The sequence below is a fragment of the Canis lupus genome, chromosome 7, assembly GCF_003254725.2.
Source record: "Canis lupus dingo isolate Sandy chromosome 7, ASM325472v2, whole genome shotgun sequence".
NCBI classification, from domain to species: Eukaryota; Metazoa; Chordata; class Mammalia; order Carnivora; family Canidae; genus Canis; species Canis lupus.
This window is the reverse complement of record NC_064249.1, coordinates 45,702,730-45,715,825: the sequence shown is the minus strand read 5'-3', so window position 1 is coordinate 45,715,825 and position 13,096 is coordinate 45,702,730. Positions and strand designations below refer to the sequence as shown.

The window sequence follows — 13,096 nt, the reverse complement described above, 5'->3', positions numbered from 1 at the left end:
TCAAAAAGTATAGCAAATACCCAGCCCATGAAGACAGGAAGAAAAAGCGAAACCTCAATGAAGGTGTAGAAAAATCCACACTGGCAGAACACGTAACGTTAGGTGGGGACTTATCTTCAGGTAAATATATTATAACTTCCAAAGAGTCCTCACCTCCAGCTGTCCAAATGAAAAAAACAAGATTTGATTTACAAAAAAAGAGGATTTAAACATGGCTTTGGATGTCTTCACCACCTACTCGTCAGTGTCTCTCCCATAGGGCTTTGAGAGGAGTGTCTAATGCAGAATTTACCTAGTTAAGGTTGAGGAAGGGAAAAAGAAGCAGAGGGCAAGAATATGGGAATTGTACACAGTAGGGCACACTGGTTAACCATTCCATGTCAAAGGTTTGATTTCCATCCTTGATTTTAAAATATCTTCCATTGGCTCTCTGCTCAGAAACACTCCGGGGGCAGCCTCTTTCCTCCTAATCCAAGCTGGGGTAGAGAATAAGCCACCTTTTCTCCATGGTTGGGTGTTTGTGTGTCAACATGGAAATCCTTCATGACTCCCCATGACCCAAGTGAAATCCAGACTTCTGGCACCATTCCCAGCCTGCTCTGGGCCCCTCTCCTCTGTCACATCATCTGCCCATTCTAGAAGCTATGCTGTAGCCCCACGAGAGCTCTTGCCTTTCCCCAGAGATGCCATTCTGTTTTATGCTTTGAGCCTCTGCACCTGCTGCTCCTCTTTCCTGGGCTCCCTCGTACCCTTTCAGCCAAAACTTCCACACGTTAAAAACCCAAATCAAAGATCACCTCCCAGTGAAGCCCCTTCCTGACCCAGCCGGGAAGCCACTCATTCCCCCTCTTAGTCATGGCTCTTATACCTGATGCCACTGTTCTTATCAGAGAGTATTAGAAATTAACATTTATATATTTGCCTCTAGCTCTTTGAGGGTGGAGACTTATCTTTGTGTCCTCACACTGAACTGGGGGATGGCAACTCTTACGAATTTCATTATTGGCAAGAAAACTGAAGCACAGTGAGGTTAAATAAGCTGCCCAGGTTCAGACAACCAGTAGCTTGTAGAACTGTGATTTGAACACAGGGAATGTGGGCTCACAGCTCACCCTTTTAACCATTTTGAAATGCTCTTTTTCCATAAAAATGATCACACCAGTTAACCTTGTTACTTTTGTTGTGGTGTCTATATTAATGTATATTCTTATTCTTAATCAGATCAATTATGTATAGTTGTATATGAGTTATACAGGTAATAAATTCCATCTTAAAATATTGTTCTAGAATATATGCTAGTGTGGCCCCAGGTGCCAGGGAAGGTAATGCAGGTGGTCTTCTTCAGCTCAGGGGAGATTGTTATTTTTATTTAAATTTCTTGTTCCTGCATCTTGTTTTGTTTTGTTTTTTTTTAACTAAATATTTGACGACCAAAAGACTGGACTGTTTCTTGTATTTTAAGGGTCCCCCAAAGGACCTGGAGTTGCTATGTTCGCACACTAGGCACTGAAACTTTTGCTGAACTAATTAACACAAGAACAAAACTGCTTCCTCATCATCAACTACTAACAAGAGAATGTGTCATCAGGTTGAATATTTAAGAGTCGAGAAGCTTTCTCACCGGGATCCCAGCTTGGAGAGAGTTGAGCATTAGTCAGGAGGTGGAAATGGAGCAATAACTTAGCTTGCAACCTCTTCTCCAAGGGGCCTGTCCTTCATTCAGGCATCTGGTGGCCTCCGTCCTAATCATCTTGTAGATGTCTCACGCTTCCTGATTGTGCTCCTGGCTGGCCTGTTCTGAGCCCATTCTCAGTGCCAGCCGCTGTGCTAGAAAGCATCTTATAGGTATTATCTCATTTAATCCCCACGATAACCCTCTGAGGTAGGTGGCTCATTAAACTTTTTTTTTTTTAATAAGGAAATTGAAGCTTTGAGAGGTTAAATAACTTGAACAGGTCAAATACCTAGTTAAGCAACAGAGCTGGGATTTAAACCAAGGGACTTCTGACTCCCATGTCACAGCCTTATTCACCAGCTTAAAACTCCTTTCCTTGAAAGTAGTATATTCCGCAATTACCGGCTTGCACATTTGGATTCTGATTCCCTCTTCCACAGAATGTTTCTGCCTCCATGTCTTCATTTTACTTTCCTCATCCAACATCTCCCTTCCTTTTTAAAGAATGACTAAAAAATTCCACAGATATTTTTTATTCTGAAAATCAAACCTCACCTTCCTGCTTCCATGACTCTGGATATTTTTAAGCTGCCTCTCCTGAAATGCTTGTTCCTTTTTTTCTTTCTTTCTTTTTTTTTTAATTTAAATAGCATCTCACAGTCTTCAGTCTTTGGAATCCCATTTCTTGGCCTTCCAAATGAAATCCAGAATGCAGAAGTCCTTGTTCATTTTTTAAAAATATTTTATTTAAATTCAATTTGCTAGCATTGGGTGAAGTCCTTATTCTTCATCTCTGAAGACTAGATCCCCTATGAATGATTGATTCAAATGGAGTAGTCCCTTCATCAGTTCCAGACCTCCCCAACGACTAACTTTCCTTCTCTGATTTCAAGCCCCACCAAGGACTTTTCATCCCCATTGTCCATGTCTGTAAATTTCCCCCTACTCTTCCCTAGATGACCAAGGGACCTTCTCAGATGCACTAACTGTTGAAATACCCCCTTTTTTAAAATCTGAAATCCTATTCTCAATCCTGCTGCATGTAATGACATGTTGTCCATTAGCTCTGTCTGTGCAGCCATGCACTGGCTGGAACCAACACAAACATCATCCAAACCAGACATATTCTGGGCCACTCTGGGGTCTGGTGACAGTGAGATTTCCTTAGAGGATGGTGGGAAAAAAAGTGCACCGCATCCCATTTCTTGAACAGAGGCTTGCATAATCAACCCAGTAGAAAGAAATGTTGAGGTGCATTTAACCTCATTAGTTTCAGTAGGACTGACTCTCTCCAATCCATCAGAGTTGAGCTACATTAGTGAAACTCAACTATTTCCAAATCTCATTTACATAATGGATGAGATGTGAAATGAGCCCAATGAGAGGGGAGCCGCCCGGAGGCACTAAAGTTTATCACAATATGTAAGAGTCCTTTTAGATCATTGCATTAAATTTCCCCTAACAAGGTAACAAATTAATTGTCTGTATTACTGTACTAGCCCAAAGTCTATTGAGTGCAGAGTATCAGTGAAGAAGCAGCTGAAGTTTCGAGGATGGTGGGCGGGAGTGATGTTTAGAGGGATGTGATGAATACTACCTTAGCTCTCTCTTCTGCCCCTTTAAGAAATCCTCGGCACCTCTGTAATCTGATGGCGGACTTTGGCTTTATTAGTGAGGTAAGCGAGGATGAGTAAATCAACTGTATCAGACAAGCCTCCGGACATCTAGAAATTGATCATTCTGCCGAAATAAGCACTCTGTGTTTATTAGCTGGGAGTTCATCACTATCACTTCTCCTCATCCAATTCCTAAGAGATTTCAAAGCCATCATCATGGTATTAGCTCGTCTGACTGAACTACTAGAGATAAAGATTAGGAGATCTATCTAATGATGGGTCTGAGTTTCTGCGATTTTTTTCTCCTATTGCAAAGAAGAGAGCTTTTCTAGTACACATTCTGTGTCCACGTGTGTATGCCTGCACACAGTCACACTATGTTTGCATTCTCTAAGGTGAATTTAAATAGTGGAACAAAGTAGGTTGTTTGAGGAAGAGGTCCGGTAAAGGTTTTAAAACAATATAATTTTGCCAAACATAAAGGGATGACTACTTAACAAGTTGGATATATGTTAAACTGACATCTCTAGCTGACACAGGATGTCTATACAGTGGATGATATTGCATTGAGAAGAGTAATTTGATTCTATAACTGCATTATAATCCTAAGATCCATACATAGGCTCCCACAGATATGTCCGTGAGAAATGAGTACGTATCAGACTGATCTTTCACAAACCAGTAAATATGCATTTATCTATTTATACATGTATTTATAGACACACATGCACTTAAGCTCCTGATATCAAGCTCTTTTCTCAATGTGGCTTCTAAATAAGCAGTAATCAAAATGCAAATAAGGTGACCCAGTTAGCATCAAGATCTGTATTACCATGCAGATGTGCTCTGCGACTCCACACTGTAACGGTAAAAAGGAAGACCCTACAAAGATGCTTATATTAACCAGCCTTGACTACTAAGCCCTTTATATTAGGGAGAATCTCCCAGTCAGTGGTCTTATAGCTTGGATCAAATCTCTAGTTTTTGGCTTGGTCTGTCTGTAAGCTGCCCTGTGAGTGTAGACTAAGAGATGTGTACCAGAAGAGCAAGAGGATGGCTACTGTGAAGTCTCAGAATGGAACCCTTGCAGCTCAGTGCCAACATGCTGGCCTGAGACAGGCCAAAAGTAAGGCCAGGGAGTCAGAGTCATGGCTCTGTCATTCTCTCTCTGAGATGCTTGAGAAAGCCAAATCTTATCCCCTGTTTGGGGATAAGTTGCCCAGGAAGGACCAGACTAACTCTTAACTGCCTCAGTTTTACTTTACTTAAGCTTCTTTGTATTTATCTGTTGATGAAGCCTGTGACGTGCTTAAGTACATAACAGTAGCAAATTCCTAAGCCACTTGATCTCCAAGGACGTAACAAGAGCATACTTGGTGCATTGTAGTATTAAATTGGTTTTAATTACATGTATGCATTGTTTCTTCCCTAGTGAATACATCTCGAAAGTCCCTTTGTTATATTTTTCAGAGAACAGCTACCACTCTATTGTCTCCACATTTTTTTTTAAACATGGGAGCACAGTTACATCAGCATTCTGTTTGGTTCTGTCTGCCCTTTGTCCTTCTATGGTGTGCATGCGTGTGTGCGTGTGTATGTGTGTGTGTGTGTGTGTAGGAATTCAACCTAGCAGGCAAGGGTTCTAACCTGAGCTTAGAAGTAACTATGAACTTTAAGCTGGTTGCAAAATGTGTCCTCTGTGCATATGTATGTGTGTGTGTGTGTGTATACATATATATATACATACAGTTTTTTATCCAAGAAGAGGTTCTGATGTCTGAGATTCAGAAAGATTTAAAACCTCTTACTCAGTATGTCTTTGCAGTTTTGATATTTGCTATATTTCCATTCTGGATGATGTCATTGGGTGCTTCTAGAAAACACCTTTCATCTGACATGAACATTTCACTCTAGGATCAGGAGAGACTGACTTATGTATACATGATTAGAATTTACTACACCAAAACTCTGTGAAGGTATAAAGCTCTGTGAGGTTCCAATGGGTAAAATATTATCCTCTCAGCCCATTTCTGCACTCCTGAATTAAGAGACGGAAGAACTAATTAGATTGTTTAGTGTTTTCTCTGAATCTAGAAAGTTCGGAATCAGAAGAGTAGAGCTAGAAGAGATTCTGACCAGTAGGAATATGAAACTCAGTGAGATTGTTCAAGTTGATCCAGGAAGTGGGGCAAATCCTGCGATAATTCAGTGTCTTAGAACCTTGGTCTCTTAAGACTCATATCAACAAATTATCTGTGTCTAATACAACTTATTGACTCTCAGTGTCCACTGACTACTTTATTTATGTCAGTTGTATGCTAGGAAGATAGGGAGAAAAGCATATAAAGTCTGCTTCCTAAAGAATTTAAATCTTATAGGGGACACACGTAACCTGAACATATGAAATAAGTTTCTAATTAGAAAACTAAGACAATATAGTGCTAAAATATAATAATAATAATAGTTGACGCAGGTGACTGCTTATTACACCCAGGCACCATGAGTGTTAGTTTTCTGTCACTACTATAACAAGTTTCCACAAACTTAGTGGCTTAAACAACACAAATATATTACTCTACACTCCTGGAGGTGAGAAGTCCAAAATGGATTTCCCTGGGTTAAAGTCAAAGTATCAGGAGGGCTGTATCCTTTCTGGAATCTGTAGGGTAGAATCTATTTCCTTGCTTTTTCCAGAAAAAGCTTCTTCAAAGCCACCACTTTTTCAAAGCCACCAACGTAGCATCTCGCTGACCCTGCTGCCAACACCACATCTCTTTCTAGAACTCTTCTCTTCCACCTCCTTCTTCCACTTTAACAGACCCTTTGATTCCATTTCAACCATTTGGTAATCAAGGCTACTCTCCCTGTATAAGAGCATCTCATTGGCCACATTAATTCCTTAAAAATATATATATATATTTTATTTATTTAATTTAGAGAGTGAGCATGTGCAGGGGGGAGGAGCAGAGGGAGAAGCAGACTCCCCACTGAGCAGGGAGCCGGATGTAGGACTCCATCCCAGGACCCAGAGATCATGACTTGAGGGCAGATGCTTAACCGACTGAGCCACCCAGGTGCCCCTGGCCACATTAGTTCTATCTTCAGTTCTCCTTTGCCATGTTACATTCACAGTTTCTAGGAATGAGGATATGGACATCTCTGGGGAGCTGGGGTTTTGTTTTCTGTCTTCTATAATGTATAATCTCATTTAATCCTCACAACAGGTTCATTTAACAGATGAGAACACTGAGGCAGAGAATTGATATAACCTGCCCCACATCACACAGCTGGTGAAGCTGGTAGTCTTATTCCAAAAATACATTCTTTGCCTCTACTCTCTACTACTTGGAAATAGCAGATTTAGAAAACAGGACTGTTTGTGGACTAAAGTAGTGGGGGCAGCTTCCCCCAGAAGGTTTGGGCCTAGGATAGATGTGTTTTCTTTGTCCATTCATCTGTCCAACACCGTTGAGCATCTAGTATCTGTCAAGTTAAGTGTTGGAGAATCACTAACAAAGTAAGACACAGTTCCTGACCTATAGTCAGTGTTTCAGTTGACTCCAAGAATGTCAGAGAAACCACCAAATAAGGACACAAGAAGCCAAAAGTCTGTCCAAGATGATAGGACATACAAGAGAGAGGCTCTAACTCTACCCAACAACAAGATGTAGGTTTCATTTCATTTTTCCCATCTGCCTTTCCAACCATATCTCCCAGTATTTGGTTTTTATGATTCCTCCCAAGCACTCTTGTCTCAGTTGCACAAAGAAGGCTTGTTATTCCTGCTTCTACTCTTATCATTTCCCAGGCCTGGTAGAGAGAGAGAGAGCCTCCCTCCACTCCTGGTGATTGAATTCTGCCCATGGAGACCAGGGTTTCTGTACTTGTGTCTTCTGTCTTCCTGAGTGGATGACTATTCTTGTTCCCTGTGCTTAATGGTGCCTGGCACGCAACAGTCCTTAATGAATGTTGAATGAATAAATGGATGAGCACAGACCACCTCAGATCCCACTGAGATCTCATTTTCCTCCTAATTCCTGAGGGACTCATTTGGCTTCCGGTCTTATTTGGTTTTCCGTTTCGTAAATCCTTCTGTCCTATGTCACTCTGCACTTCTAAACTTTCTGTGCAAATACAGGACTCACATCTGCCGAGTTGTGCTAGTGGGCACTCAAATATTTGTGAATTTTAAGATGATTAACTCTACACTCACTGAATAGCATTCTATTCAAGAGTAACCTTGCCTGAATTTCACCTCACAAGGTCCTAGAATGTAGTAAAACTCATTTGACACAAAACACATGGTGAAAGAGTCACTATGGTTGAACAGGCTGTTCACTGTTCACGACACTGGGCTCCAGGGGAGGGTGGGGTGGAAATCCAGCTGGTGCTTCTCCCTTGGGACCTGGTGCGGTGGAGATGCCTATGCACATAGGAAGCCAATGTCTTTTTCTAATGTTTATGGTGGTGCCCTCTCTTTGCTGAGATCTGGGTCCTTGGACCTCTATCCTTCAGACACCATATGAGTTGAGTAGTGGAGGCGCTGCCTTTGGAAGATTAAAAAACACCTTAGGAGGGCACCTGGGTGCCCTCAGAGGTTGAGCGTCTGCCTTCTGCTCGGGTCATGATCCCAGGGTCCTGGGATCGAGTCCCACATTGGGCTCCCCACAGGGAGCCTCCTTCTCCCTCTGACTATGTCTCTGCCTCTCACTCTGTCTGTGTCTCTCATGAATAAATAAATAAAATCTTAAAAAAAAAAACCCTTAGGATCTTTCTGTGTTCTTGTAAAAAGTAATAGCCACCTTTAAGCTATGCCAAGGTTATTAGAATGCAATTCTTAGAAAATAGGGACTTCAGCGGTTTGGACCAATGCTGTGTCCCTGGTACAGTAAACATTCAATAAATACTGGTTGAATTAATGAATATGATAATGCAACAAAAATAACATTCTTATTGACTTCAACACAGAAAAATATTTTTCCCCAAGTTCTAAAGGTATTACCTAGTGCTTGATTCATTTTCTTCTGTAATATACATCCCCTGTGTGCCATCAGTGAAGTTCATTTGCAAACAAGAAAAAAGAGCAATGGATCAATCCAGCAACAAGTTATGAGAATGGGAATTATTATCAAGTTTTCAAGAGTTTTGTCTTGTGCAAAAATATGGCATTTACTGTTGACCCAAAAGGGAAAGAAAAGAACATTGAACTGAGTCAAGAAGCATGGATTTCTGCACCACTTCTGCACACATGATATGTGAGTTAGGGCAAATCATCTGGTCCTCTGTGGCTCAGTTTCCTTATCTGTGTATTTGGAGTTTTACCATCTGCCTTTTGTCATCCACAGAGATGCTGCAAGGGGCAAATAGCATTATGTATGTCAAAGCTCTTTGGAAGATTAAAAGCCACTGACTGCTCAATATAATATACCTCCCAGTGCATGCCAAGCTCTGCATTCTGCAGTGTGAAGGGGGCCAGAGAGGTGGTTGATGAACCCAACCACCATCTCAGTGGTATCAAGCTCTCCCACTATTCCAATCTAAGCTTTGTCACCAGGAAACAATTGCATTTGCAAATCATATAATTAAAATATTAATTAAGGTGTTCAACAAGCCTATATTAATCACATAGTATTTTCTAGATCTACTGCTCTCTATAGTGGGTCTTACAACATGAATTACATATGATCCCTAGGTGACTATTCCAATTGCCGCTCTATATTAAAGAACTTGTGACATGAGGACCCATCAAGGAGTCAGGATCTAGATCTCCCCACCTCTTACCAACTGTATGATTTTACATAAGTTATGCAACCTCTCTAGACCCCCTTTCTCTGATCTAGAAAAGGGGAATACATAGTACTCATCTTACAAAGATTTTCTGTTTGTTTTCCCCCTAAAGAAAATGAGATAAAGTGGCTTTGTAAACCTAGAGCAACATACAAATTACTCTAAGGTGAGGCTGGTTTTTATTATCCAAGGTCACAGAGCTCATTAAAGGGATCCTGGGAAAGTCAGCCAACACAGACCCTGCTTTTCCTCCGTGACCCCTGTGACCTTGAACAACCCCAGGAAGAGGTAATTGAACAGCAACTACTACTTTGGAAGAAACAGAATCAAAATATTGAAGCTATTGACTCACCCTTAAGGCAGTAAACAGTGCTTTGGTCTCTGACCTTTTTGCATCCCGGGGCAGTCAATAACTTGGCCGCTAGATGCAGCGCCTGCCACTGATACTGATTTGGGAGTACTTTAACCTTGAACTAAGCTCCAAGTAACCAAGGCAACAGGAAGTCAGCTTCTGCATCGGAGGAGTGGGAATCCATAAATCAAGTCCCTAATGCAAACACGGTGTGCAGGTAGAGGTTTGAGGGGATAAGTGGTCTATGAGAAATTACCTTTGAAAATGAGTGACTGTCCCTCGATACACCACAACCCAGTTTCAAAGGCTTTTTAAAAAACGTATCAATAGAGGTCAACAGGTTATTAGCAGAATGTTTTCCTATAGGTTTAACTTTTAAAAAATATTTCCTCTTGGCTCTGTCTTTTAATTGTGAACAGATGTTGGATCCACATAGTTATTAGCATTGTTATTTCCTCCTTTAAAAAACGTACTGGCCTCCAAATATGCACGCCTGAGTACAATCTGTTCCGTGTTGGGGTTTACGGATGTGCTGGACACACACCCCATATGTGCTCTCCACAGTCTGCTGTGTGAGGTTGAGAAGTGATCCTGTCCCACATCAAAGCTATGCTCATCTGGACTCAGGTCCCAGGGTTAGTTGAAGTAACATAGCTCCATGGTCCAGTCAGCACAACGCCATCTCCAGGTCTCATCCTGGTGGGCCTCCAGCTTCACACGTCTCCCTCCCATGGAGAGTTGGGAAGCTAGGGCCATGCTGGGAAGAAACTTTCCAAATGTCCCAGCATTCTGCCCTCATGTCAGGTCTCTGAGAACTATGTCCGATCATTTGGGCACCTCTCCGTGGAGCATCAGCTGCTGCCTGGAATGAAGGGAAACAAAGACTTCTGGTGGCCAGCCTGCCCAGTGCTGTGTCCCTGGGAGGAGTCACCCATTCCAGTACCCCAAGCCCTCTGCTCTCAGGCAGATTTTGTGGATTCCAAATGCTGTTAGATTAGTCCTTGTTGAAAGCTTATCTAATATACTTGCTCATGTATGCTATTTCTGGGATTGTTTCCATAATCCTTTCAAAACCCAAAAATGTCTGAGAAAACATCAGGGCTCTTTTTTCTCTTTTTCCTAATTGCTTTTCAAATTCATTGGATGGCAACTGACAAACAGTACAATAATCTAGAAAATCCTAAATTATCGAGGGTTTTCAAGACAGCTAATAGTGACAATTTGAATTATAGAGTTTTTAAGTGTCATTTTATTACTTTTAACATAAACACTTGAATAGCAAAGTATGCCCAATAGAGGTATGATCGAATGAACTTTAATGAAATGATGTGGACTGAGACTAATTTGGATTGTGAACATTTGCATGAAAATGGGTACAACAAAAATGACTTGAAATCAGTTTGTTCCCAAGTGAGAGTTAAATATCCTTCTGCTAATCCTGTTTGCGGCTTGTTCCCTAAATGGGCCTGTGTCATAATCTGGGCAAAGAATTACCTTCCCAACCTGTGTCCACAGGTACAAAGATGACATATCAGTGGGTTTTTCCAGAGGAGCTGTTATCCAACAGAACTCTGTGGAGGCTTGGAGTTGCAGAGGTGTGCCATGGAAGGCACACTTGCCTCCGTTCAAGGGGAGCATGACCCCAGTGGCATGGCATACCGAACTGGGGGACTCTCGTCAGACTCAGGCCTGCTGTCCCCAGTTGAGGTTGTTTGCAGCCAGTTGTCCAAGCATAGCATTCTGCCCCAAAGCCTGTGCTCTCGTAGACTTCTCGATTTTTCCACAAGTCTGCTAATTTTCTCAAAGGAAACAAAGTTTGGGATCCCTGGGTGGCGCAGCGGTTTGACGCCTGCCTTTGGCCCAGGGCTGATCCTGGAGATCTGGGATCGAATCCCACGTCGGGCTCCCGGCATGGAGCCTGCTTCTCCCTCTGCCTGTGTCTCTTCCTCTCTCTCTCTCTCTGTGTGACTATCATAAATAAATAAAAATTTATTTAAAAAAAAGGAAACAAAGTTTAATATGTGTGTGGCTTTAAAAATATTAACAATAAAAATATTAACAATAAAAAAATTAACAATAAAGAAGGCTAAGGGAGTAAAGGTAAAAACTCTCTCTTCCTCACCGAACTTTCCTGTTGCCTCCTTCCTGAGAATAGCAACTGTTACCCGTTTGGATGTATCTCCCGGTGGGTGATTCTGTGTGTATTTTACATGTACTATAGTGATGTGCCTTGCCCATCCCTGACACACCTGCATATTTCACAAATGGGCAGGCTGTCCACGTTCGCAGCCCTTCCTGGCTTCTTGATGGTCATGCCTTGCAATCTTTCTGTCACCGAATTTGATGTCTGTCTACCTCCACTGTCAAAATGCTATGAAATATAAAATCCAAGAAGTATAAACAGCATTATTATTCACCACACAAGAGGGGATGGTTTCAGAGGGTGGGATGGCGTAGTAGGTAAATGAAAATGTCAATATGACTTTCTTCCCTAGGTGGTTACAGGTGCCTTTTCCAGGTGTGAGGCTAGGGCCTGGGCATGCTTGATGTGAACGGTGCTGTCGGCAGACAAGGGCGGTAGACAGGTGTTAGCAGACGACCAGCTAGGCCAGGATGATCCACAGGCCAAGGATTTAGCATCTGGCTGTTTGCAGACTCCCAGCCCTAACATTAGGGCTGTGTGAGTTTAGTTAGTTATCTCATAACCTCTCAGAAATCTGTTTTCCTCATCTGTAAAATTAAGAAACTAGTCGCTCTGTGCTACCCACTTCACAGGGCTGCCACCAGCCCCATCTGAGCTGCTTTCACGGTGGCAGCAACATAACGTTACTCTGGGAGAGGACTGAATCACTTCACGGTGGTTGGGTTGGAAGAACAAGGGTCAAGGGCTATTGTGATAAAGCCCTTTTTGTTGTTGCTCTCAGTGGCAGGTAGCCTAGAAATGAAGAATTCTGTGTGGCTGACCATTTGACATTCAGATTCAGACACCCTGAGCCTCTGGCCTGAGGCTTGGACCAGTTGGAGAGCCACTTTTCTGCAGCTGGGGACGTAGGAGGGGCCCAGAGGTCCTTGGTCAGGTCAGGGAAGAGAGGGGAGCCTTTGCCAGCTGCTTCCAGTTGCCACGATGAAGCAACAGGCTACGGGGCAGACAGTGATAATAGTAAGAATAACAGTAACAGGACACACTTACAGGTCATGGACGGTGTGCCAGACATCGCTCTAAGTGCTTTACATTAATCAATTGAGGGATACTCTCAGCCACCCCTGTGAGCTTATACTGTTCCACCCCATTTGTAGGCCGAGGAATCTTGAAGCTTGGAGACGTTAAGTTACTTGCTTATGATCACATAGCTAAAAATTAAGAGAGCCTGGATTTGCTTGGCCTACAAAGCAACGTCCAGAATCGCTCTGTAATTTGTTACATAGCACATTTCCAGGCCTTTACAGAGGCGCTTCACAAGAGGCGCTCTTCGGCATCACAAAGACATGATTTTTGATGCATATTAGGACCAGAGACTGAAAAGCCTCCAAATCAACATTCACTGGGCCATGGGGACTGTCGTTACACAGCAGCCCCCACGATGCGACTTGTGCTCCGGCAGCCTGGCCTCTCGTCCGAATCATCTTCGTTCCCCACCCAGAACTTAGTATACTCTCTTCATGGGA

General features: G+C 42.4%; 1 protein-coding gene across 1 annotated transcript in view; it reads left to right on the top strand.

Moving 5' to 3' along the window:
• SETBP1 (SET binding protein 1) overlaps positions 1 to 13,096 on the top strand; it is a 358,635-nt gene that overhangs the window by 321,294 nt on the left and 24,245 nt on the right.